The following is a 26828-nucleotide window of genomic DNA, read 5'->3' on the forward strand; positions in this document are numbered from 1 at the left end:
CCTTTTTCTGAAGTAGGGTGCCTTTATTCTCAAGTGCTAAGCTCTGTATAGCAGTACTTAGGCCTGAGTTCCACGAAGTGCTGTTTGTGTTTCTAAGCCTGGCTGCAGAAGGCAGCACAATTGCAGCAAAGCCTTTACTGGAGTAAGACCCAACAATAGCGTTTGCATTGCTGTCCCCACTGAGCTTGCATAGCTAGGAGCTCACTGGGGATGATAATTCTAAGTAAAAATTGTTGTTCTTTGGGTAAAATGGAAGGTGTGCCTCTTTGAGAGTGAGACATTAAGACTGTGGCCTAGGGACTTTAGCAGAAGGCAGTCTTTGGAAAGCATTTCTGCAGTGCTCCCAGAGACGCATTGTACATGGATGTCCTTGCTCTGAGCTAACTCAAAACAGCCACTTTTGACAAAGGTACTTCAGCTTCCCCTTCTAGTGTACCAGTCACCTTCTTGGGGATAGGGAAGGAGCAGATGAAAAAGGATTTGCTAGAGAAAGAATGTTGGTAGAAAAATGTTGAGAGCAAGTTGACTGAAGTGCTTCCTGCTTTTCTCCTTGTGGCTGAAGCTGAACAAAGAATGAATGTTTAGTTCCCCATTCCTCAATATGGCATAGAATGCTGTGTTGCTGTGTGAGGTCATGAGTTTAGACTGGTTTTTAGTGTCAGTGAAAACTTTCTAAAAGGAAAAAGTCCTTAAAATGAAGGAAATGAAATATATAATTTTAAATCCCTTTACAATGTGGGAGAAAAAAGACATGAAGCGTTCACATTTTGTGAGTTTGTTTTATTTTGTTGCTAATTTTTAGCTTGATGTGGTAAGTTTTTAACAAAAAAACTTGTTCCACTAAATAGTGTGGAACTTTGCAATTGCCAAATCTGCAGCCTAAACTAAATGTTCAAGTTCTGGGAAATAACTCATGGAAAAATGTCTTCTGATGATGGATGTGAGGTCAGCTATGCAAACTAAAATATTTTTTTCCCCAGCTATATGGTATAGGGCTGTGGTGCTCAGACCATATGCATAGCTAGTTATTTTTAGGCATTTAAGGAGAATGTAAAGGAGGTGATATGTGTAGGAGGATGGAAGGGTACTGAGAGAATTTTAAGAGATGCTAACGCTTGGAACAACAATAGATATGCTATTGGAGTGATTTTTCCTAACCTGTACACATCACGTCTGGAAGGGTTTGCTTCGGTACTAAACAATTAGAAGTCCTCATTTTTTAAATGATGCATGTACATCTTTGTGTGCTGTGCCTAATGCTACAGATTTCTGTATGCTTAAGATAATGTGTGTAAGTGTTGGCAGGATCAGAGTCAAAGATGTCAAAAATAACTTGGAGGGCTTGTGGAAATTTACAAAGTGTAATAAGGTGATACTTCAATTGCTGCTGAAGTGGAAATTGTAGCTGATATTATATTTAATGATGGACTGTGGTCACTGGGTTCACTGTGACTGAACCATATCTAGCTCTATTTTTGAAGTAAATGAAGAGCAGTATATGAGGTTGAACTAAAAATTAAGAATGTTTTTCTCTTGTACATTGGTATTGCTCTTTATGCTTATTATCCTGCACTGTGTGTGCATCAGAAAAAGAAACACTGAAAAACCCCAACCAAACCTCTCTCATGATGGCCCTGAGCATCCCATAAGGAAGGAATTTGCAGTCGGAATCTATATTTGAAGTGGCCTTGGCCTTGTGAAAGTGTAAGATGTGTGACACTTTTAAACAACAAGTTCTTCATTCCTCATCACTGTAAAGGAATGATCTAATTTTTTCTGTTGCTTTGCTAGAAATAAAACTAATGAGCTGGTTCAGAGTACCAGCAGTACAGGTGGGGCTTAAAGGTTTTCCCATGGAAAAGAGGTACAGCTCAATTGTGTTACTCCTTGGTAAAGGGAGTTGGCAACAAACAAATTCTAGATTGCTCTGTGGTGAAGTGAAATGCTTATTTGTCTGCAGGAATGTGTGCTCCACTTCTGCTTCTACTTCCACTTGAAATCAGGCCATATCACTCAGCATGGATTTAGAAACACAGGGAAGAATGAATTTGCTTTTGCCATTACATTTATCCAAGAAGTTGCAATAGTGTTAACTATTGATGCTCTTCTCAGCTTTCAACTTATGTCTTCTTGTGTATAAAATTCTTTCTAATTACATTTTATTAGCTGCAGAAATTAATTTCTTGAGTATTTTTTGTCATGTATCTTGCTAGATATTTTTCGTTAGAAAAGAGGTTTTTTTTGTTCTCTGAACAAATTTTTGATGTAATCTGGAAACAGCATTGGTTCTGTAGTTGCTGAATCTAGTGCTGAAAGAGTGATATTTAATGGATTAATGCATATGTACTGTTCAGGATGTTTTCAAAGTTGTAACTGTAGGAGAAATGTGTATTTGGTCTAATACCGACTCTTCACAAGTAAGTGTGATGGTGGAGAAACTCTGCTATGTTAGGTTATACAGATAAAACAAAACAAAAAAATATTTCTGCTAACTGACCATCTTTATAGTGGAATGGTTTGCCTTTATAGTATATAAGAGTGGTTGTGGGCAGAACAAGAGAAGAAAAACTAAACAAATAGGGATCTCTCAAAGAAGAGAACAGTGATGATGGATCTAGAGGAAACAATCTCCAGGCAAAAGCTACAGAACCATGGCTGTTTAGCCAAGTGATCTGTAGCAGTTCGAACCTGAAAAGGAGAAAAGTGAATGAGAAGATGCAATGGAATACATTAGAGAAAAACAACTACTTCAGCTGCTTGGGGTGGGAGAGGAGTCTTAATCTGTTTGACCCATAATTGAGACATTCTTGAAGGGATGGGTATGGATCTGAAATCCATTCTGTCAGCGACCTGTGGAGTCTCATGGAGCAATTCTGAATTAGTGAAGCACTGGTGTTTTTACTGGATAATTCTCAATCATCGCTTGGCAGCCTGATGTTGTTGGAGAGGTTTTGTTCTGAAGGGGTTGTGTGGATTATCTGAATCTAAACATCTTATGCTCTGCCTAACAAAAACAGTATAAACTGGAGACAGGTGGAAAGATGGGGAGACAGAAGTGAGGTGTACACATCCCATGGGTTGCAATTGTGAGGCCTGAGCAAAGAGGAAGAGACTAGTAGGAAGTCTTCTATTTACTCTTTTGGCATCATTTGGTGTGATGCTATGTAATTGTAATTAAAATGCAGCTGTCTTGTGACTCTATTCTGGCTTAGATTTCTGGCTGAAGATATTGATCTATGCTTGCTAGGAGTTAGCTTTGACAATTGTTATTTGAAAGTTTTATTGGAAGCTGACTTTGAAGTGTTGAAGTATTTGAATGGGCTGTGAAGTTTACTTTTAAACTTTGCTATGGTATCTCTGTTGAAGAGTAGCTTAGATATTTAAAAAAAGTAGAAAGGTGGAAACCACATATGTAAGCATGTTAACTTTTTATTAAAATAAATCATTCCAGGAGACCTCATTAAGCCAGGATGTTATTCTAAAAGTGAATATACATGTTGACAGCTACACCCATAAATTTGAAAACTGCAAACATGTTCAGCATAAAAGCCATTTTTGAAAAAAAGCTGTTGCTCTGCCCTTGTACTAATTTAAGAATTGTTCATTCATTCTGATTTTTATAGTTTCTTTTCACATATATAACTGGGACAGTTTAAAAAGTGCATTATAGAATCATTCATGATGAGACAAACTTCATAATGCAGATGATTATTTTTAAAAATGCATAATTTGTCTACAGGCTCAAAATATCAAATAAACTCAATAATTCCAGTATTTTCTTTTTTAAACAAATGTAATGACCTGTCCATAACTGTACCTCTGTACAGTATTCTTGTGAAGAATTTCTGTTCCCCAGATTCATGATGTGAGTTTAAATTGTTTGGCTCTAGCCGTAGGTTTGGTGAAGAGGTTCTCTTGTTCTATTCCTGCTCTATCTGGACGTGTAATAGTCTTCACAGGCAGCACAAGATCATCTCAGGCAGTCTCTTCTTTTGGTGCCTTTCTGCCAGAGGACATTTAAGGTACCCATATTTAAGATGATTTCATTAAAGTAGAGACTTGATATCAATGTAGTTTGTGGAAGTCTAATTGGTACAAAGGGAGATGAGTATTCTGTCTGTGGATGCAGATTCTGAGGCAAAGTAAACAATCAGTCCTGACCTCAGGTTTGTTTTCTCACTGGTGTGGGAGGAAGGAGGAGGAACGAATCACTTGTCTGCTCTGTGTGGGTGGAACCAAGATGGTATTTAGAAGATAGAATAATTTTAAGTGAAGATCAGTAATGAGAAATCCCACCAGAAAGAGCACAGGAAGATGGCAAAAAGTCATCAGGTGATGGAGAGGATCTGAGCAAGGGACAAGACCATGGGTTGAAATGGTTCTTTGGCATTAAGAAACACAAAGTATGTTTTTGTTTGTTTGTGTTTGTTTTTTTGAGGGGAGGTGGGTCCTTTTTTTTTGAGTAGGTAGATATTTTTGTGGTTACTTTTAATATGTAAAATGTTTGTGTACAATCTAATTACTTGAATTTTGTCATACTTAGCAAATGGCTTCTAGGTTCTACATGACAGTACTTTATTTGGGAAGGATTTGCTATTCATGCTTAAATGTATGTTACCTTAGACATTTGGCCAGGGCTGTGTTGTTTTCCCCACTACTTGAATTAAAATATTTTTCATAGAAAATATTTCCTTCTGGGCAGTGATGTAATAAGGAACAGGAGAGACAGAGGAAGGGTGCCAAAATAATCTGATGACACTGGAGATGATTTAGTACAGTGCCAACAGAAACAGTGTTTATGAGAGAGCTTTTGATACATTAACTGACCTGTCACAGTGTAGTTGTTCAAAACTTTTGATAGGTGGATAATATGTTTACATTGATGACAAATGAAAGACAGAGGTAGTACTATCCTCAAGGGTTCACATTAATATGAGTGTGTTTTGTATATTGACAGGCACTCCAGTTCAGACTTTGTCTTCACAGCCAAAATCCCCAGTTTTGCTACAGAAAGGCTGTTAGGTATGTGCACTGCAGAAAATAAATCTGCATGGAGTAAAGGAAATCATAAAACCTACAGAGTTCCTGGACAGTACTGACACAGATTCTTTCTAATGAAATTAATTGCAGACATAGTTGTGCTGTTTCTTGCCTCCTCCAATCTAACTGAATGCAAGCACCTCAAACAGGCTTTTATTAGTAAATACTAGTGGAAACCATCTGCTAAAGGAGAACCTGTGCAAAGCACTTCCTTATCTCTAATTAGTCTCAAACAGATTTTCATCTCTCATTATACTATATGTTATTTGTGGGTAGTGGGAAGAGGAATGAGTAAATTGATTATTTCAATTTACAGCAGCAGTTCTCAGTGTATCCCAGCATATTACTACTTTCCTATGTATTGAGTTAATCTGCTGCCTCAATTTTATTATTTGTAACACATTCTGGTATCTTTGATATGAGCAGGGCAAGGAAACAACCCTCAGTCTGAGTGGGTTGTGTTTGCTGTTTTTGTTTTTTGAGGTTTTCTTGTGTTTGTTTTGTTGTTTTTTTTTTTTTTCTGGTGTTGCATAATAAAAAGTCAAAACCTAAATTTATGCATCCAAATTACAATGTCCAAAGGAGGGCCATGAAAATGTGTGAAGGATCTGGAGGGCAAGCCTTATAAGGAGCAGCTGAGGTAAACCTGGAGAAGGGGAGACTTGATTGCAATCTTCAATGTCCTCATGAGGGAAGCTGGAGGGACAAATGGTGACTGCTCTTGTGACCAGTGGTGGGACCTGAGGGAATGGCATGAACCTGTGTCAGGGGAGATTTAGGCTGGATATCAGGAAAAGGTTCTTCATCCTGGGGGTGGATGGGCACTGGGATGGGCTCCCCATGGAAGTGATTGCAGTACCAAACCTGACAGAGTTCAAGAAGGCTTTGGACAATGCTCTCAGGCACAGGGTGTGACTCTTAGGGAGTGTTCTGTGCAGGGCTAAGAGTTGGGCTTGAGGATCTTCATGGGTCCCTTCCATGAAGCTTTTCCAACTTAGCTTTTTCTGTCATATTATGCATAGGAGATTCTTTATGTAGTAGACACCCAAGAGAAAGTGAGGCTTCAAAGAGTAGTGGCTCTTGCACATTGCCCTCAGCTGACAGGTCCAAAATCATTTAATGATTACACTGTGGAATTCAGGTAGTAACATTCAAGATTTCCTGTCCAAGTTTTAGAGCTTGGGATAGAGGCAATGACAGATCTAGACAAGGGCAACTAACAGGTTAGGAAAAACAGTTGTGGCAGAGAAAGGTCTAGAGTGATGCTGTATGAGGATAAACAGCACTGGCGCTGAAGAAGAGAAATAAAACACTGTAGCCTACGCTAGTAACACATTAGTCTGACCTAAACATTTCTGTGTTGTCTGGTGTTTGTGCTGGAAAAACATCTTTAGAAGGAAGAACAATGAAGGCTCATCATGTCAAGTTGATGAATGTGGAATAAATATAGTGATTACAATTTTCTGCGGAAGATTTTCAGTTTTTCTCTGCTAACCAAAAAAGACTAGAGTTTTCTGCAAAGGAAATAGTGAGCAGGAGTACATGAAACTGAAAAAGAGCACCAAAGAAGTAGGTGTCTGCCACTTCAAAATTGTAGCCACTGAGATGTCTTCCACTTAAAAATTGAGATATCTGCCAATTCATTTACTGCTGGTCCTGATGATGGATGGAAACAAATCATGCTGGTGTGGTACACTGAAGTCAGAGAGGGAAGTGTGCTTACAGTTGTTTGTTTTCCACTGAACCTTAAACTATTTTTAAGACAGCAGACTCAAAAATAATTCCATGAACATGTTCAGGTGTTAGACTCTTGGTACCCAGCAAGATATATTCTGAAGTACAACCTATGTACTGTGACAATACTAACAGAGTATAGCAGTGTACCAAATGTGTGCTGTGAGTACTTTTAATGGCGTTAGCTGTGACTATTATGTGCAGACTCTTTCATTATTTGTAATGCAAAAGATGGTATGTCTTTGGGCAAGCATTCATTTTGTTTTTGTTCTCCTGCCATGTACAGGAGTTATCAGTCAAATAAGTAAAGTGATATTTTCATATAGGCCAACAGGTCTTTAGGTGATGCATTATACCTAGACTAATACCTTTTCATGTAATGGTTTGTAGGTTTGGTTTTGTTGCTATTGGGGTTTGTTTGTTTTGTTCTTTGGGTTTTCTGTTGTGTGTGGGGGTTTTGTTTTGTTTTTGGCGTTTTTTATTGTTTAGTTTTGATTTAGTTGTTTGTTTTTTTTTTTTTTTTTTTTTTTTTTTTTTTTTTTGTGCAACTCAAGCTGCCCTTGTAAGGGAGAAGAAAATAGATGGAACTGGGGAACTGAGCAAATATGACCATATGGCAGCATATTCTAGCGTATTGTTCCAGATTCTGCTGTGGAAATAATAACAGTAAGACTTCTATCCTATAGCTAGTATTCTATCTATAGTTAGGCCCATTTTCTTAAGTGTGGTTTGAAAAAACTGCAAACCTTTAGTATTAATTTCATGTCTAGTCTAAACTACCTAGGTGTTTACAGTTCCTTGTTAAACTTAGTTTTCCAGTTAGCTTACTTTAATTTTTCAATACTTTGGCTTATAACTGGAGGTAATTTAACTGAGTTACACTATTTTTTCCTTTGGGTCAAAGAATTATTTTGATGTATCCTCTCTCCTGTGAAACCTTCTGCCCCAAACTCCTGCATCTGGGAAACTGTTGATGATTGTCACAGGTAGAAATGCAAGCTGACTGGTTCTGCAGGAGAGATGAAGAAAGCATAATGGAGCACTGAAGAGATGAGATTTAACAAATTGAAAATGAGTACCTGTTTCTTTTAGGAACACCTACTTTGAGAAGAAAGGTTTCTCACCTCATTCCCAAAATGCTGGGTCTCCTTTTGTAACCAGTCAGTCATTAGAGAACTTCTTTCAGCAGGCTATGCCTTGTCTGTTCTTAATTAGTTATTACTGGACTATGAACTATTGGCAGCTATTTGGTCCCACTTAGACTCTTGAATTTCACTCCCTCTCAGGCAAAGAGTTGCAGTTCTTGTTATGTGGAGAAAGTTCTTTGTGTCTTTTTAAACATGCTTCTCAATATGTTGATAAGCAACATGTAGAGCAGGTGATGTGCTTTACTTCAGCAACTGTTACTTCAGAGATATGGGTGGAATTCTGCTGGAAAAGGGAGCAGTTGAAGAGTTGAACTGTCTCCCTTTTGAATACTTTCTGTATTCCTCTTGGCTCTTTTATGAGGTAGTCCAAGCTACATTTAAAAGAAAAGGTTTGTGAGTATTTCGATTAAAAAAATAATGTAATATATTTTTTTTGTTGTTTTCCCTTGGTTTTTTTTTTTTTTTTTCAGCTTTTAATACTGTTTATTTTTTGCGACCTCTGAGAACTGAACTGGTGTTTTTGTTGTGGGAGTATCTAACTGCTGCCTAATCATTGCATATGCATGCCTCAGGGTTATTCTTCCCCAATTCTTTGAATCCAAATACACTTTATTTCCCATTTAAAACAAAAAAAATGGTTAGTGTAGAAATAGATTATTGGTATACACGAGAGAGGATGTCATCCTGCCTGGTGTGTTGTCCTGTGTCATCCTTGGTGTTGTCTGATATAACAAGTATTTTAGAAGAGAAGATGTAAAATTGGGGTTGTCAGTGCCCAGAAAAAATCCAGTGAGGCAGCAGAGACTGTTGGATATCAAGGAAAAGGTTTAAATAAATAGTATTTTTTTGAGACAAGTGGCTGGGCTGGCTTTCTAAATCAAGAAAGGTACTGATCCTGAAAAGAAAAGCTGACAAATCTAGGACTCTAATGAAGTGAGTGGATGAATGAAGCAGCATGAACTTTGTCTGGAAAGAAAGTGGAGAAAGAGATGGCTTGATTACAGAGAAGTTTGAAAGTAGAATTTTTTTTTTCTAATTTAGTTCATTGAGTCATTTGTGTACACTTTTACAAATGACCAGTAAATTAAACTTCTGAAAATTGCCATTTGTAACTATTCCAAACTGCCAGTTTGAATGGTCTGTGAAGATATCTTTCCATCCACACCACTTCCCCTGCCACTTTCAGTTAAGATTGGATCCTGATGGATAGCATCATTTTGTCACATTGTGGCACTTTATAAATAACATAATGCAGTGATGTACAGTGCACTGACAATTGCAGTTTTAGTAGCTATTGGGAAAGCTAAAAATGAACATTTTCCATAATCTAGATCGTTTACTTAGGCAGCTGGGCTTTCTGCACATCTCCAGTATGTATTCCCTTAAGATATTAAAAAAGATGTACATGCTTTTATTATATTGTGTATACACTTTGGTAGGTGTAAAACAAGTTTACATTTTAAATGCATTTGTGCTACTATCAGAGAAAAGCAAAACAAAATAAATTGATGCCAGGGGAAATGTCAGGCATGCAACACAGATTTGTTAAATAAACATTACTGTGTGGCATTAGCTAATGTTATCACTTTGTTTCCCTAGTGGCTCTTTTTTTTGATTATCTGCATTTCTAAAGACTGTGCACATTTCAGACACACTAAGAACAGGCTACAGGGATTCTACTTATACTAAGAGCCTTGCAAAAATACAGAATGTGATGGTATTTCTTTATTTATAGGTATGATAAAAGCATAGGAGTACTTTAGTAATTTTTGTTGTGGAAGGGATGATGTGAAGAAATTTCATTATGGAACTTTTTGAAACTCTATGGGAACTGTATGTAGTAAAACTTACAAAGAAAAATAGAATTTCAGGGATATAAATGAGAGTAAAAAGTATATCATGCTTTTTCTGAATATCTTTCAGGTTAGAAACCAAGATAAAAATGTTTATTTAGAATTTGTTTAAAATACTGTCCAAAGGATAACACAGATAGGCTTGTAACTTTTGAAGGCGATTTCATAGCTTTCACTTGGATGTAAATTCTGCTTATTCATAGAACAGTGCTGTAGAAGCCAATGTGCAGTGTAGGTAATGCTTTTAAATGGTGTAAATTTAGGAAATCTTGTGAAGAATTCTGTATATGGGAAATCCCTCCTCCTCTAGGCAATTCACACCCAACACTAGAGACTTGAGTACCTGCACATCCACTGCACAACTTGTTCAAACAAGCTGAATTTATTAGCAACAATTCATAGTAATACCAGCTAGGAGTTGGCCTGGTTATGTATTTGCTGTTGCAATATTAGATTGCATAATGTATGTATGTTTATCTGAAGAGTATAAGGCTTATTTTCAGGGTTTGCATAATCAGCATATTTCAAGCAAGTCTGATGCAGAAAAGTGACCAGGATAAAAAAGAATATCAAAGCTGAATGTTCTTACCATCTGTTCAGTTTATTTCATATACCATGTTGCTGGTCTTAATCCAAGTCCAAATAATCTTGTATCCATATTACAGCTGACATCAGCTGGCCTGTCTTTTGGCTGTTGGTAGAGAAGAGGGAAGTCTGAGGCAAGAGAACTGATCCTGACACATTATCTAGAGCACCTGGAGGGGAAAGTTTGCACAGATGTTACCTTTCCCAGGAAGAGAACTTAATTTGAACTCAAATCAGTAGTCTGTCATGCCTGCGTAATTGTCAGGAGTTTTTTATGCATGATTTCCTCCCTTGGTAAATGTTGACTTGGATGCAGGACTCAAAGGTATAGTAAGTTTGCTGATGACACTAAATTAGGAGGAGCTGACGACTCCCTTGAGGGCAAAGAGGCTCTAACAGGAAATCTTCACAAACTGGAGAGATGGGTGACTACCAGCCTCACTGAAGTTTAGAACAGGGGTGAATGCTGGATTCTGTAGGGCTGGACCTGGGATGGGGCAGCCTTTGCAGACTGGGGTTGGATAGCAGCTCCATGGAATGGGACCTGGGGATCCTGGTCAATGGCAAGTGGAATATGAGTTGACAGGGCCTTGGCAGCCAAAGTCAGCCCTGTCCTGGAGTGCATCAAGCACTGCATTTCCAGCTGGATAAGGGAGGGGATTGTCCTGCTCTGCTCTGGGGCAGCCTCACCTTGAATATTGTGTGCAGTGTGGGGTGCCACAATATAAGAATAATAATGAAGCTATTAGAGGGTGCTCAGAAGAGGGCCATGAGGATGGTCAAGGGGGAGTTGGATGAGAAGCAGCTGAAGTCGCTTGGTTTTTCAGCTTGGACATGGAGACTTCATTGAGTCTTTAGCTTCCTCATGAGGGCCAGGGCCAGAGCAGGAGCTGATCTCTCCCTGGTAACCAACACTAGGACCCAGGGGAATGGTTGGAAGTTGTGTCAGGGAAGGTTTAAGCTGGATGTTAGCACAAAGCTCTCCATGCAGAGGGTGGTTGAACACTGGAACAGCCTCGCCAGGGAGGTGGTCACAGCACTAAGCCTGACAGGTCGAGATCTTGGACAATGTTCTCAGGTGTATGGTATCATTTTTGGCGATGTGCAGAACTCAAGTCAAACTTGATGATCATTGTTGGTCTCTACTAACTCAGGGTATTCTGTGACTTTGCCACCTAAAGGTTATTTGGGTATAATTAATTGATTTTGATTATTAAGTAGGGAACAAGAAAAAAATTATATGTAAGAAAAAATTGACTTCCATCTTGACCAATCCATCAGGTATAGCCTACAACAGGAATCTTAAGTTGATTTAATGAAGCAGTTTGCAGAAGTGGCAAAGAGAAATAGCTTACAAGATTTCTATTAATCTCTTGATGAACAAGAATGTAGAAGCAGGGGTTTGTGGATTTTTTAGGTTGTGTTTTTGATGTATGTGTGGTCTGACTTTCAATTTTATCTATCAGACTCAATCTTGTGGCCTTTGCTACTCTCCCTTTCTGAACAGAGGTCTGGCAAGGCATTAGTCACTCCTCTTACTCCTGTTTTTTGATTTTTGAACAATGCATTGTTTCCTTCCCTAATATCATCATATCTTCTATGGGTAAAAAGAAAAAATGGTTTTTCTGGTTTCTTTCCTAGTGCCTGCCACACCTGAGGGATCTGCTGCTCCCAAGGAAATGGTGTGGCTTGGGTCTGACTTCTCCAGATCCTGATGTGTTCAGAGCAGACATGTTTTCTGAGGACTTCAACCAAAATATGGCAGTGATAATTTCAGTATGTGCAAATTAAATATAAACAGAAACCTTGTAACTTTAACTGAACAGGTGGCATTTCTGTGTAGGTTAGTATAAATCACTTTCCCAAATTTCATGTTTATTTCCTGTTCTCCAGGACTGACATTGATTGCTTGCCTCATTTTTCTCCCATGAATTAAAAACATTGAAGCAAGAAGTTATCTCTGGAGAAAAACGTAATTTCAGAAGAGTTCTGTTCTGGTGAAGGCATGATTTTGTGAAATATTCTGTATCTTTATTGACCATGTTCTATGGTGTATATATGCTAGGAATGTACTGAACAGAAACCCTGTGTTCTTGGGGCATGTGGCAGGCTAGATGCACAGCTGTGTCAGAGGTTCATAGTACATCATACTGAATATGTACTGGGTTATTTTTAAATGAAAAACTCCGAGTCCTGAGCCTTATCCAGATGAAGAGGAGTTGGTGCATTGCTCATTAATTTAGGAGATGGATCAGCTCCTGAATTTCTTCCTTTGTTGCATAAAACTGACAGAGGAGAAATTCAATACTGTAGGTTTTGCTGTAGGTATAAAACTAATTGCCACCACTGTAATTTCTAGGCTGGAATTCAACTCTTTTTAAAAATGAACTCTAAAAATAACCTTTCTTTTTTGTTATTGTTAACCCTATTAATGGACTCTATCACCTAGTGGAGGGACTTTAATCCTGTCATCCACCTTTTCTCGTATTTTTCCTGAAATCTATCATTTGCAGTGTGTGGCAATGGAGACTCTTAAATAGTCACATATATTTATCCTTAAGAAGCAGGTTTTGCTGGGGTTCATGCTTGAGTCCGTTTTTCTTATCTTCCTCAAATGGCCAAAGTTAACTGATTTGAAAGGGCCTCATTTTAAATTACATTCATTCAGTGAAAACAGAAATTAACACTCAGAGACATCTATATGCTAATGATTGTAGCTCAGGGAATACCCTTCTAACCTTTTCAAAAGGAGTTGGTAAAAAGCCATTTCACTTGAAAGCAACTTAGTAAAAATGGTAGATTAATTAAATACAATAAAATTTCCCTAAAATCTTTATCCCATTTATCACTTATCATTATTTTTCCTTTTCACACATGGTACCTTAGCTCCAAACTGAATGTTCCAGGATGCATTTATTAAAACTGTTTTTCTACTGACATGTATTAGATGCTGAAAAACAGAGGTTAATAATGTCATGAGTTTTAGGGATGGCATGCAAACAGAGGTGAAAAAAAAGCCTCATCTATCAGGGTGCATAAGATACTAAGTGTATGAATTTTAGCAAAAGGGTAAAAAATGTGTAGAGGAAAGATTTCTTATAGCCCTTCCAGATGCTAAGAAATAAACTGAATGCAAAGATCCCAAGCCTTCAGGTCTTTTAAGGGCTCCACATCCATTAGTGAGTTTCCTGTAAATGCAGAATAGGACTATATTGCTGCTTATAGGCAAATTTATTATAAATGCAGTTTTTGTTTGTTCTTGGCTCAGTTTGTAGGAGGTTAGAATTCCTGAAGAGGATAAACAGAGCATTGCACATATTAAGTCCCTTGTGCACACTGGTATTCTGCCTCGTAATACCTGCGTTACTGCCTTACGTGCAACATTGCTTAGATAAGGTCACTGCTGTAGGGGCCTTGCAGGTCCTTGAATCCCACTCCCATCTGGGAGAAAAGGAAGAGTTTGTGGAAACAGTCTTTGTTGTTCTTAAACTGACTAGTGTTCATGTTGTGCTTGTTCTTAGAGGAAAAATTTCTAAGGAAAGGGCCTAAAAAGCTGATGCCTGGTGCTTCTTTGAAGCTACCCATCTGATTAGTCTTGTAGATCCTGATATGAAGTCAAACTAGGGTCAAATAAAGTATTAAGCCCTGGAGTAAGATGTGTCTGCCCTAGGCTAGAAGCAATTTGCAACTCATACTTGGTTTAAATTTAATAGCAGCAAAAATCCTATTGAAACAAAATGTGGCAATTATCACGGTTGAAATTCCAGTGAGGGAAACAATGGAGGAAGGTCATGGATCTGTACTTGGTTTACTGATGAAAAAGTGATGCGAAGATGCAAAAGGATCACAAGCTTTAGTAATACTTAGTTAAGCAGGTGTTACAGAACAGCTTTCTTTCCACCCAAAAGAGAGGCCTAGAAACCTTCCCAGATGGCTAAGGAGTGCATCCACAAGCCCAAAGGAGGCAGCTCTAAAAAACTGCATCTATATCTCAAGAGAGAATCAAATATGCTGGGCAACCAGACAAGAGAAGATAGGTGGAGATGGTCTTTGAGCAGAGAGGGACATTTGGGACTTGGGGATTGGAGGGTGAGATTTTTCTGCCGGAATTGATGGAGGAGGTAAAAGACTGGGTGATAACTACCTCCTATACAGAAAAGTGAGTAGCAATCTTTTGACTAAGAATTGCTAATAGGTAATATACGATTAAAAAGGAGTAACTGCCTTGAGCACATACCAGAAGATTATCCAAGGTGTGAGAGAATGTCTTGTGCAGAGTTTGTTAGCAGCTCAACTGTACCCTAGGTTTTTTAGTGTTATCAGAAAAGTAATGATCTATACCGCTGTGTTGTTCTCCCCCTGGTCTGCAGAAAGACAGTTTTAAAGCAGCTGTTGCTTAATGCCACGAAAAGCTAACATGACCTGGGATCAGAGCAGTTATGAACAACAGAATCTTTGTTTTTCAGTGTTCTGAGCAGGAGCTGTTCTCTGCTCTCATGACTTCAACTTTCCCCTGGGTTTTAATCAAAATGATGTCTCTTTTAAAATTCCTTGAAAAGGGGAAAAACATCTTGCTTAAGCTGGCAGGTTTTAGTGTGTGTGCAATAAGGTGCATATTTACAATGCTAAATTGTCTTTTAGTCTGTTGCTCCTCCACCTCACACCAAAAGCCAAAACAACTGTTAAAATTGCCATTCTGCACCTAATCAATTTTGGAAGCAGTATTTAATTCAGTGTCTGCCAGGAAGAAATGCTTTTCTGCACTGTTTTGTCTCTGGATAAAACACAATAATTCAAATAATTTCCTTTGCTAATATGAGACTGTCTTTTTTTGGGCAGTTGGTACTGTGGGTTCTAGGCTGGTCTAGCTAAATAAAACCCCAAGGTGCCAGACTGGGTTTATTTCTTGGAGGTCTGAGATATTGATTTTTCTCAGTTTATGGTTTATGAAAGTAAACTCACATCTAAGTCCCTCTGGCACAGTAATAGGGATTTGCAGGAGTTTAACAAGCTAAAGCAGATTCTGCAAATTGAGCAGATACATATTTAAAGCCATGTAAAAATTTGACTAGGGGAATTTCATAAATCCTTTTTGCTGAATGTTTCAGTAAGCCAGTTATTTGGTTTGCTGGGGAATGAAAATATAGTTAGCTGAGAGAGTTATCTGTCATTTGAAGGTTGTATTCCCTGCAGAAATATCAAAAATGTCTGAAGTTGATACTATTTATGTTAATTAAGATTTTTTAAAATGGATAGCTATATTATAGTTATGAATTGTCATGGTTACAACAACTGAAAGAAAAAGCCTATCAAAAACCTCCTGCATAAAGATAATATTGTAAAATTTCAATCATTTAAAAGTTTATAATAAAAACAAACCAAGCCTCTTTTGTAGAAGTCCTATTTTCAGTTGGTGATACTGTGTTTTACTGTACTTGCACAAGTTGTAGTGTAGTCCTCTAGATACAGAACACATATAGACCAAATCATGATAGGGAGAAAAATGCTGTTGTGGCTTGCTATAACTACCAGCTGATGTTGGTTTTTAATGAGATGATGAATTTAACTGGAATGCTATTTTTCAGCTTTATTTGAATGGTGTATACAGTAGTATAAGATTGTGTTGTCTGTGTCACTGACAGGGCCTAAAAGAAACTCTTCATAGTACTCCAACATTTCCCTTTATCATTTTTGAGCAATATTCAAATTGGTATTTGAGTTGTAATGTGTTAATTTGGTATGCTATGGTAGTTCAGCTCTTGAAAAAATATACCAATGCCTTTAATCACCTGTTCTAGATGCAGTACTTAAGCACTTATGCATCCTTTTAAAAATCAAGCATTAATGATGTGATAAATTTTTTCATCGCCTGAATGAATATAGATATGAATGAAAAATTGATGGTTATGTTTAACGGTATATAATAATAGTGCAAATGTCACTTGCACAGCATTTAATCCACATTCAAAGAAACAAAGATAACCCCACCACACCAAAACCTCAATTTTTCTTGGGTATTCTCACCCTTCATTGAGATTGTAATTGGAGTTGAAAGTAATTTCCCTGCTTTCATACTTTTTTGTGTGAAATTTATGTAGAATTTTCTATTGTAAATGCTTCTGTATTTTTTAAAAAAAATGTTTCTTTACAATATAAACACAGCTTTTTGTTGTCAGTAGTAGCAGACTCCTGATACTGCTTCTAAGCAAGTATAAGCATCTACTTTTTTTCTCCTCATCTTGGTTAAAGAAACATCCATGTTAAATTACACCTAATTTTAGCTGATTCACTTGAAAATAAAAACCATTAGTTCTCTTTGCTTCATTGTATGTAAAACTATAAAATGCAAGAAGTTGCTTGCTATAAGCCAGTCATTTAGAATATTAGTAGAACAGAAATCAGCTGGGACAGGGTGCTGTGTGTTGGAACCAAAACGGAGCATGCTGTTAACAAAAAGGAGAGTGAAAAGATTTCCTTCATGCATAAGCAAAGCATGTACTTGACAAAATGTAAGTGAAGGAAAATGTGAATTTAATCAACTTCTATGTTGCCTACTTAGTTCCTTTCTATTCTGTCTCTGCTGATAAAAATTTGTCTTTGCATGAGGTTTTAGGTATTCTGTTCCTATAATAAGAGCATAGCAAAGCCATGTAAGGACAAGGAGAAACTCTCTCGGGAGGAAAGAAGGACACAAGGCCAGCTTTGAAGGTTTGGGTCTGCCATGCTGCAGCCAGGCACAGAGCCAAACATCCAACTGATCCTGTGCATCACATGTAGAGGTGACATTGGGTTTGTAATCCAGCAACACCAACATTAGTTAATGGCATACAGAATTAGAGTGATCTGTAATTTTAATAAGTGTTTTATGGAAATAGATCCTTTAGTGAAGTTCAAGGGATTTAGTATTTTCCTACAGGAGATTGTGATGAATTACACAAGAAAAGCAAAGCACAAGCATACCCAGGGTTTGGATTTTCACATGTGTTGTATACAGTCATGTAATTGTAAAGGTATTTGCACTAACTTTGTGTGGCTATGTATTGTGGTACTTGGCTCTTGAAGCTTTTTGGCCGAGCTGTAACTATTCCCTTTTGGAGCGTTCGTTCTCCCTATCCTACTTCCCCTCCCCTATCTCTAAAACAAACCAGAGTTATAATATTTACAGTTAGACTTGTGGGGGGATGTCTCTTTCTAACACTGCTGATGGGTAGAGCTTGCTAACTAGGAATCATCCATAAGGGAAAAGGTAGATTCTGGCAAACATAAATTGCCTTTTCTTCCCACCTCTTCTTTGACTCAGTTTTTAGGCTCTGCAAACCACACTGGGGTTATATTTGTGTAAAGCTTCAGAGGTTTGTGCCCACCTGTCCCTTTCCTGTTTTCCTCCAATCCTACCCTACTAAGTACTTGTGGGTGATGTGACGATTACCAAATGTAGTCCATTCAGTATGATCTCTCCAACCTAGATAAAGGAATGGTATGTGATTAGAGGAGATATAATCCATTGGATATTTACTAACTACTTCCTGTTAACCATAGTAGCCTCCTCAAATGAATCAAAAAATCTAACTTTTCACATAATTCATTTAAATTTAATCTCAGCTGAATCAAAGGCAAACAGATAGTGTGTGCAAAAGTACTTACATCACTTAAAACCTGGCTGATATCTGCCAGTATTCTGTGTGTTCTGTGCCTCACATGATAAAGCTAAAAACTGAGCTATTCTGTGTTTTTGTTTCATGTTCCCAACCTCATCTAGGTCTTTAGCATTAGAAGAGATTTCTGACATGAATTTTCCTGTGACCAAATAAGATGAAATATGTTCCTTGTCTTTGTACTGCTAAGGTATTGAATACCAGGTATGACATTCAGGTATGGTGAAGTGAAATGCAGTGTGGGGTTGCTAACATTGTGAAGTATCACAGAATTATGCAAGGAACTTTCACATATTTTTTGAAATCTGAGGGAAAACTTGATTTTTATAATTAAAAACACAGTGGTTCTATCTCTGTAATTAATCCTATTGACATCTCATTTTATAATTCCCTTGTCCTAACCTGACAGTGCTCACTCAGAAATAATTTAACTTTGGAGTTCTGTTATCTGCCAGTGACTCTCCAGACGTCAAGTGTTCAAAGGAGGGATGCATAAAAATGCAAAATGGTTCACACAGAAACATTTGAAACAGTTTCAAACAGACCTCATTCCTTTGCAATCAATTCTAGGTTTTTTTTCTGTGATTCTGTCATTTATAGTGAAAGTACTTTTTGCATTTTGGAGGATGAAGAGACTCTTTTATTTTTATAAAATGAAGGTAACTTTTAGAGCTATACATGTAGTGGGCCATGTGATATCATAGTTTCCCACTTTAAACTCCAGCTTGTCTATGTTTAAAAACAAACCAGAGGCTTTTTTGAACAGCTATACACATCTTGCATCCTGTTAGACAGGAAATCCATACTAATTTTTTCCTTCAATAAGAAGGGAATTTGAATTCTTTCTCATGATGATAATGTATATAGAAAAACGGATCCTTAACACGCACACTTCTCCTGTCCTATGGATAAGCTATCTATTACTAGGTAAAAGAAGCTCTGTATTTTAGTAATATATAGTTTAGCTAATAGAGAGTTGTGGATGCACTGAAATTAGAAAGTTAAGTTTATTTGGTCCTACTCTATGATTCTAACTAAGGTTTAATGTCTCTCTTGAATGGTGTTTGTAGCATTAGACAGGATGTAGTGTAGTATAACTTTATGTACTAATGCAGAGTGCTTGTTTGCAAGCCATTCAGGATACAGAAGTGAACATATACACAGAAAAATAAGCATATCCATTTTAAAATATGCAGTGTATATTTTACAGCTAATACACTTGCTGTAACTGTATGGGGGAACACTTACACTACTTTGCACATCATGTAGTGGAGCATACTCTGTTGACAACGTGGAATTTCTCCCCCATGGCATATCTTGGGAATATTGTTAAAGTTGTGACCTAAGGTGTTACTGTCATTCTGAATCTGCCCTGGCATGGTGCTGAGATGGTGCAACCTATCCCAACATATGCATACAGCAAACAGCATTCCTGCACTTGGAGACAAGAGAAGGGAAACTGAGCTGGAGTAGCCAGGAGAACAGTTTGTAAATACTCTGGGGCTTGTGGAATGTGCTCCTGACCATTCAGACATTTTGTACTCATTTACCATTAGTTATAACCATCACCTTGTGTGGTGGTAAAAAAATCTGCTCTAATTACAGTAGGAAAATAATTGTTCTTCAACGTCTTAGGTCTATAGTTTGGAAATTTCTTTGTGTGTTTTAGTATAAGTGTAAATGGTAAATTTCTCATCTTGCTGGAGAAATAAGAAAATATAGCAATAGCTTTTTACAAGTGATATCTCTGGCAAAGAGACTACTATTAAACATATAGGATGAAAATATTTTCCGTTGTTTAAAGCTCTGTTGCTGTGTAGCAGTCTTGAACTTTTGGTGGCCTTGTATCATTTTGCAAAGTGTGGGAACTGACAGCATAATGCAGACACTTGCAAAACGATAATATGCTTTCTAACTTAAAAACCATGTAAAAATATAATTTTTTTTCTTGGCAGGGGGTAGAGTGTGGGAGCAAAGCAGGGTTTGTTTTGTATTGCTTACTGTCTGTGGTATGAAAATTAGCTGCTCATGGCATTAAAATTGGGACCTAAAGTATTGTTATTAGTCTCAACAGAAAGGCCAAAGTATTACTTTTCTTGTGCTAACCCTCAGCCCTCTAGATTATACTTAAGGTGTTATCTTAACATTGGTTGTCCCTTTTTGTGATTTAGGAAAACTTTTCCTTCATTCAGCTGTAAGGCTTTCTTAAGGGGGGAACATGGTAGTCTTCCCACTTATCTCAGACGTGCTTCTGTATTACAGCAGGTAACAAATCAAGCACTGAGTTCCAAAAGGTGAAAATCATATCATAGGAAAAAAATCATATGTATTTGTAACACAAACAATACACTTTTTTTTTCACTAAACTCAACAGAAATTCTTTGGAAAATGCTCTCTGTATTCTGCCTATGATAGTTTGGACAGAGAACTTTAATTAGTTTGCAAGGATTTTAATTATTTTATCTCTGTTCATTATTTTTTTCTCAGTCTGTGAATGTACTCTATTTTCACCATAAAATAGCTTGCTGGCTATTTTTGTCAAACAAGAACCCTGAAACCATTGCACTGGAGTGCTGAGCCTATCTGCCCATTCTGTCAACAGGATGAAAGCGATTCTCAAGCTTTTTTAATTACAAGGATAACATGTTCGCTCATCTAATAATGAAGATGGTTAGCAATTTTAAATTTTAATAATCAATTACTGAAAGTAATTCTCCATTAAACCACAAGAGAGCCATTAAATCTCAAAAGATGGAACATGCTGTATGTAACAGTAGCAAAATTTCTATTTTTAAATATCATTAGGGAATATCTGATTTTCATTTCTCTGCTTTTCTTTTACCTTTTTCCTCATGAAGACCATCTCATTTTCAGCAGGAAGACAGCACATGATCTTATAAATAATAAAAGAAAATCCTTGCAAGACTTGAGCCAATGTCTGAAATATGTGCTAAAAATCTAATTTGTTTCAATCCAGCATATTTTGACGGAATAATAAGTAAAGTGACTAATTAACATCTTAATACACTGAGGACTAGATGGCATGGTAGACTTGGTACACTCTCTCCTCAGGAAACCGGAGTTTGATCTTGGTGGCATTGCAGGTGCTGAACAGAGGTTGGTGGTTTCTCTTTTACTGCTGGTAAAACTGCTACCTAAAACCATAACGTTAAATACCACTGGCAGCTTCAAATATGTTTCAAATAGAAGTATGATACTACAGCACTCAGGCAGCTTGGTTTCCTTCTGTGAGGATGCCTATCCAGTGATAAGCAAGTTGGCAAACATAAATCAGTTGTTGCTTCCAGCAGAAATAAAATAACCCCAAAGTACTGGGGAGGGAAGCAATAGGTGTGGCTTGTCTAATCTGGGAAAGAAAAAGTAATTTCTGGAGTTTTTAAAATTACAAGCTACAGATGTGGTTTGACATAATTTATTGATATTGGACTAGATTTAAAAACATATTGTGCTTTAGTGTGCATGGTAAAGCATCATAAACTTATACATTCATTTACTTGGTATGGGGAAAGAACCCAAAACCCTTTGAGGGAAAAACAATAATGCAACTTCAGATGATACTTAGTCTCCTGGTATAGTAGATAAGCATTGATATTCTGGAGTGCATGCACCTTTTTAGAAGACAGTAGTGCATATTAAGACTTAAAATGTTCCACTTGATTCTTTGAACCTTATCACTGAATTATGCTGTCTCAATGTGTCCGATGGCCAACACTGGAGCAATATGTGCTGTTGAGAGGCTCTTAATATCAGTTGGCATTGGTTCCCTGTACTCAGCAGGGAAGGTCTGTATCTCTGATGGCTTGGCTTAAATCAGAATGTGATCACATCTGCAGAAAATTTATCAGCCTTTGCAAAGGAGCTAAGTTACTTTAACAGACTGTCTTTTTGGAAGTAAGGTGGAAGAAGGTTTAAGTTTTGTTTGGTTTGGGGTTTTTTGGTGGTTTTGTTTTTCTTTGCTGGTTATTTTCTCTTTGTTTGTTTTGGTTGGTTTTTCTTTTTCCTTTTTCGTGTGTGTGTGTTTGGTTTTTAACCCATACTTGTGTACCACCAAAACTTGGAAAAAATTTGTTTTGCTTGTCATAAATCCTGCTGCTGAAGCTGTTATAAGTCTGGTTTAGTGATTGTGGAGGAAGGGATTGTTTTAACATAGAACTCTGCATCAGTCTTAGGGCTATTATCATTCTCTGAGATTCACCTTGCTCTTTACTTGTGTTTTTGTTATTATGGGAAAAATAATTACAGAAGACTGTGGTGTTCTCCTATGTCTTCTTCCAGAACTTCAGGTTACAAATATAAATTGAATCTTAAGGTAACATTTCCATATATCTGAACACTAAGTAATGTAATAATGGTGTCATGTTCAGCTTTTTAGTTAGTTTTAACAAATTTCCCCATCTCAAACTTTTCAATAAGACTGCATCTGTATCAGCTTATTTCTTATCAGGTTCCTAGGGGAGGGACAAACAAGCTTTTGAACACAAAGCCAGTCTCAGTGTCTGAAATAGAAGCAAAAACCCTTCAACATTAAATATAGGTGGAGAACAATTGCTCTGAGCTTAACTTGATTATGTTCATCACTTAGGCAATTTGAAAGAAAAGGTGATTGGACCTGTGGAGCGAAGGGGAAGTATTAACAAGGAGAGGAGTGACAAGGTCACTAACCTTCATGCCACAGAGAGAGAGACTGATAATTAGCATTTGTGAAACATTAAGGCAATGTTTGGGGGTAGAGGGTTAGTGAATAAACTGTAATATTCCCAAAATGCTCTTATCACCATAGAGCAATGAATGCTAGTTCTGGTCTTGTCTCTTACTTCTTTCTTCAGCTCTTTCTCAGTTCAGGGCTGAGAAGTTACACATGGAATGGTTCTTCTGTTAAAAAATACTCGGCAGTAATTAGCAATATTTCTATTTCTTTTATCAGTTCTTGGTTCACAGTGGCAGTTAGGAATTAGCTGAACCTGTGGATAGCTTTGTTGGGGTATAAATTATCAAATAATTTCAGGTGTAGTTATGGCAATTAATGGGAATCTTCTGTCTTGACTGCTCTGTGATTGCTGACTTCCATTAGGTAAAGGATGACTTGTGGGATATTTCATTCCAGTAATGGGTTTTACTTTAAAAGTGAGTGAATTTCTTGACATGTGATCTTCTAGTCTAAGATGTAACATCTTCATGAAATTTTAAGGAAGTCTGGTTGATGACAATTTAGGATATAGCTGCACTGGGCACCCCTTAAATGTTGTGTATGTACATAGTACTTTTTGGAGAAGCCAGGTGTCTTCTGAAGAGTTAGGAAAGTCCCAAGGGTATGTGAGAAAGGAATATCTGCAAGGTGCCCTTAGTTTTCTCAAGGTGTTCTGAAAACAAGGCTCTCAGTGTCTGAGAGCCTCTTTGCCCACATTTTGGATGTGTTTGAAGGCCTGGGGCTTTTGTGGAGTAGGTCTAAAGGGCCTCTTAGGTTTTTTGGAGCTTGGGTGGATTGTCTTTTTAGTGGCATTGTTTTAGAAACCATTAGAGGGATTAGATAATCCTCTCCTTCTAAATTAATCAAATTAAGATTTGATAGCTCTCAACTTAAAAGTTTTGAAGAACGGAAGTCCTTCTTCAGTTTTGACTGGGTTCTGGCTTCTCACCTTTGTTAAAAATTCAAGCCTATGTAGTTGATTCAAGTGAAATTTCCAAGAAGAGTCATCTCTTCTACTTACAACTGTGGAATATCATGAGTACAGAAGCACCACTGTCAGTGCGCACGATTGTATAAATATATTTGGGCACAATGGATTTCAGTCCTTTCTCTTTCTCAAGAATCCCCTTTCCAGGTCCTGGGGCAAGTGCCTGTTGGTCAGCAGGGTGCAGTGGTTTATCATTTAGAGGTTGAGTGGACATTGCAACAGTGTATTGTATTCAGTGAATGTGATTTATGGAATAAGGCAACTAAAAAATCCCACAGCTTTTCTCTGCTGTGTTTCCAAGGGAAGGGCTTTGAATATAAACATAATCTTTTATCAGTACTATCCACTGCCTTCCTCTTTGGCCCTCATAGTATATGTTCAAGTGTGCATACTAGTGTTTCACCATGTTCTGTCTTTTTCTCTACATCCTTTTTTCTTCTCCCACCCCAAAATCCTGCACATAATAAATTGCAGCTTTTTTTTTTAATTCAAAGGTCTAACCTGCAGTGAAGACATGCAGAATTTCTGTACCATAAATTTAAAACATCTAAAATTGTTATTTCTTTTAGTGACTCATTGAAAAGTGCCTATTGAGTTTGAGTCCAGGGATCAGACTGTAAGATTTTTTTCCTGTCTTCATCAATATTTAAATTAAACTATAATAATTACCCCTTTGTCAGTGCAAGATTTTCTTTTTATTCATGTATACTTGCATAACAATCATCAGGTCTTTGAGACAAGTTGTGAATTCAAGGTCCTTTTCCATCTGTGATCACCAAAGTCTTCATGGAACTCTTTGCTAGAGGAAGAAAGTTAAGGCCAATGCCCTGGCCAGATGGCTTCAGTGGCTACACTTTATCTTTCTGAAAGTATCTTTGCTGTTTACAAATGCAAAATCTGTGCTTTATGTTCTTTGCAAAATTACTGCTTGGAGGTGATGAGTACTATAATAACATTCAGCATGGACCAGAGAGGGTTAAGCAGAGCCTCAGGCAGAAACCTTTGACTTCTCTCTACAGAGCTGTCCACCTTGTGCTAAACGTGCACAGGCACAAATAGCTGACAGGAGTTCTGTGTAATTCATAGTTCAAGTTTGAATATCAGCATTTGTTGTTTCATGATGAAAACATTGCGTATCTTTGAGGATTTTTGCTGTTTGTCTCATGTTTAAGAAGAGCTCAAATACTTAAAAAAAATGTTTGCTACTACCTTCTGTAAATTTTTTTCTTTGTTATTGCCATGAGAGGAAGAAAAAATGTTCAGGAAATATTTATATATCTTCTGCTGTTACTCAGTCTGTTTCCTTTGGTCCTTTTTCATGTGAACTACCATCAAAATAGAATAATGGAGAAGCAAATGCCATTCTTGTGTGATTCTTTTATTTAATAATGCTAAAATAAAAATTGCTCAATGTTCATTTGCTCACATGTTGCACTGCCTTCTACCAGCCTGTTGCTGTTTAGTACACATGTATTTGGATAAAACATTTCCTGGAGGCTTACACTTGTGGGTAGGCAAAGGATGGGAATATATGGAAGGTGATTAAATTACTTAATTCAGCACAGCTTTGCATTTTAAGGCAGGCCTAAGTAAACAGCAGGTTATATTAATTTAAAGTTAAATTTGTATATTGAATATCTTTTGAGCTGTGTAGCTATGGTTAAGCACTTGCACAAGAATGTAGCTGTGTACTGCTCAGGAGCAGAATTGGGCAGAAGTTTGTGTGCTGGGATGTGCCAAGGGAGTACAGCTCATCTGAAGAACTTGATAAATGTTTTAGAACTTCTCTAACCCAGCTGGTCCAGTTTGTTTTCCCGTTTTGCTAATGAATTCCCTGTACGCTGTAGCCTTATAAATAAAACCAACTTCACTATAAGCTGAAACTAGCTTTCTCTTTAAAACCCCATACTACAATAAAAATTGAATGTCATAGACCAGGAATAATACCAAAGTTTTTACCCCATGTGTATAATCAGTGGAGACTACTGAAATGTGTTTCACTTTATTAAAATTTAATGTTATCTAAAACCAAAAAAGAATAAGAAAATTGTAATATGCTACAATGCTGGCATAATGATTACTACACATATGTAATATAGAAGACACATGACATTTTTCAGTCTGATTGTGATAAGACATAATGTTTTACTGCCAGATTGCAGTTTTGTTAAGTAAAACTTGCAAATCACACCACCACAAACTTTGGAAATGCAGCTTTAGCATTGTTCTGTGTTCAATAATTAAATACAAAATGCAAGGAGTTGCCTTCTTGACTTTCAAATCATACTTTTGCCACATCCAAAATGAAACACAACTGCAGGGTACTAATAAAAGTAGGCATGACTAGGCAAGGTAATTTCCTCCAGCATTAATCTTGAAATCTTTAAGAGTCATCAGAGTTTTATTTCACTGGTTCTGGTTTAAATAGCTGAGTTTAACAGCACATTAAAACTTGCACTGGGGGATCAATTTCAAACAAATGCTCCCTTTGCAGTTGTGCCTGTATAGAGAAAAAAGAGTCTGTTGATCAGAAATTCAGTGTGTTTTAAACAGCTTTCAAAGTGATTCTCCTGCAAGTTTGAAGTGGCTTGGGTGCTTCATGTCCCCACATTTGTTAAGGAGCTGTTTAACTGTAAGTACTCAGGACAATGTTTGCCTCTGCCTGACTACCTGAGCACAGAAGTGGTGAGTAGCTCTCAGGGAGCAGGTTGTAAGTAACCACAACCAAAATCCTGCTGCGAAGTAGATCACTCCTAGCAATTTTCTTTTCTTCTGAGTGACAGTGGCTAGGTCAGATTCCTAAGGAATCAAACACACTTCTGATTTGCAAATTTACTGTTTGTCTCTTACAGGCTTCCTTTTGCTGGAGGGTGGTGGAATACAAAGGACCTGATTTAATTTCCTGAGTTAAGGAAAACTCTGAATGGGCCCTTCTCCATGTTTAGTTTTTGTCTTAGAGAGGAGATGACCTCATTTATGCTACAGCTGAAAACAGAATAAGGCAAGGAGAGATTGTCATGCAGCTCTTGTTCATTTCTGTAATCCTAGTATGGATAACTGCATATCCTAGTCAGTGGAAAGGAGAGCAAGACCATTCTGTTGTAGGATTGTAGATGT

At 37.3% G+C, this 26828-nt stretch overlaps 1 long non-coding RNA gene across 1 annotated transcript in view; it reads left to right on the forward strand.

The window, feature by feature from the left end:
• Positions 1-3756: 3756 nt before the first annotated feature.
• LOC141730382 (uncharacterized) overlaps positions 3757-26828 on the forward strand; it is a 248645-nt gene continuing 225573 nt past the window's right edge. The window contains exon 1 of the long non-coding RNA XR_012581833.1: positions 3757-4403. This is a non-coding gene — a long non-coding RNA (uncharacterized LOC141730382). The remainder of the gene's footprint in view (positions 4404-26828) is intronic.

Source organism: Zonotrichia albicollis, chromosome 10 (assembly GCF_047830755.1).
Source record: "Zonotrichia albicollis isolate bZonAlb1 chromosome 10, bZonAlb1.hap1, whole genome shotgun sequence".
In the NCBI taxonomy this organism is placed as follows: domain Eukaryota; kingdom Metazoa; phylum Chordata; class Aves; order Passeriformes; family Passerellidae; genus Zonotrichia; species Zonotrichia albicollis.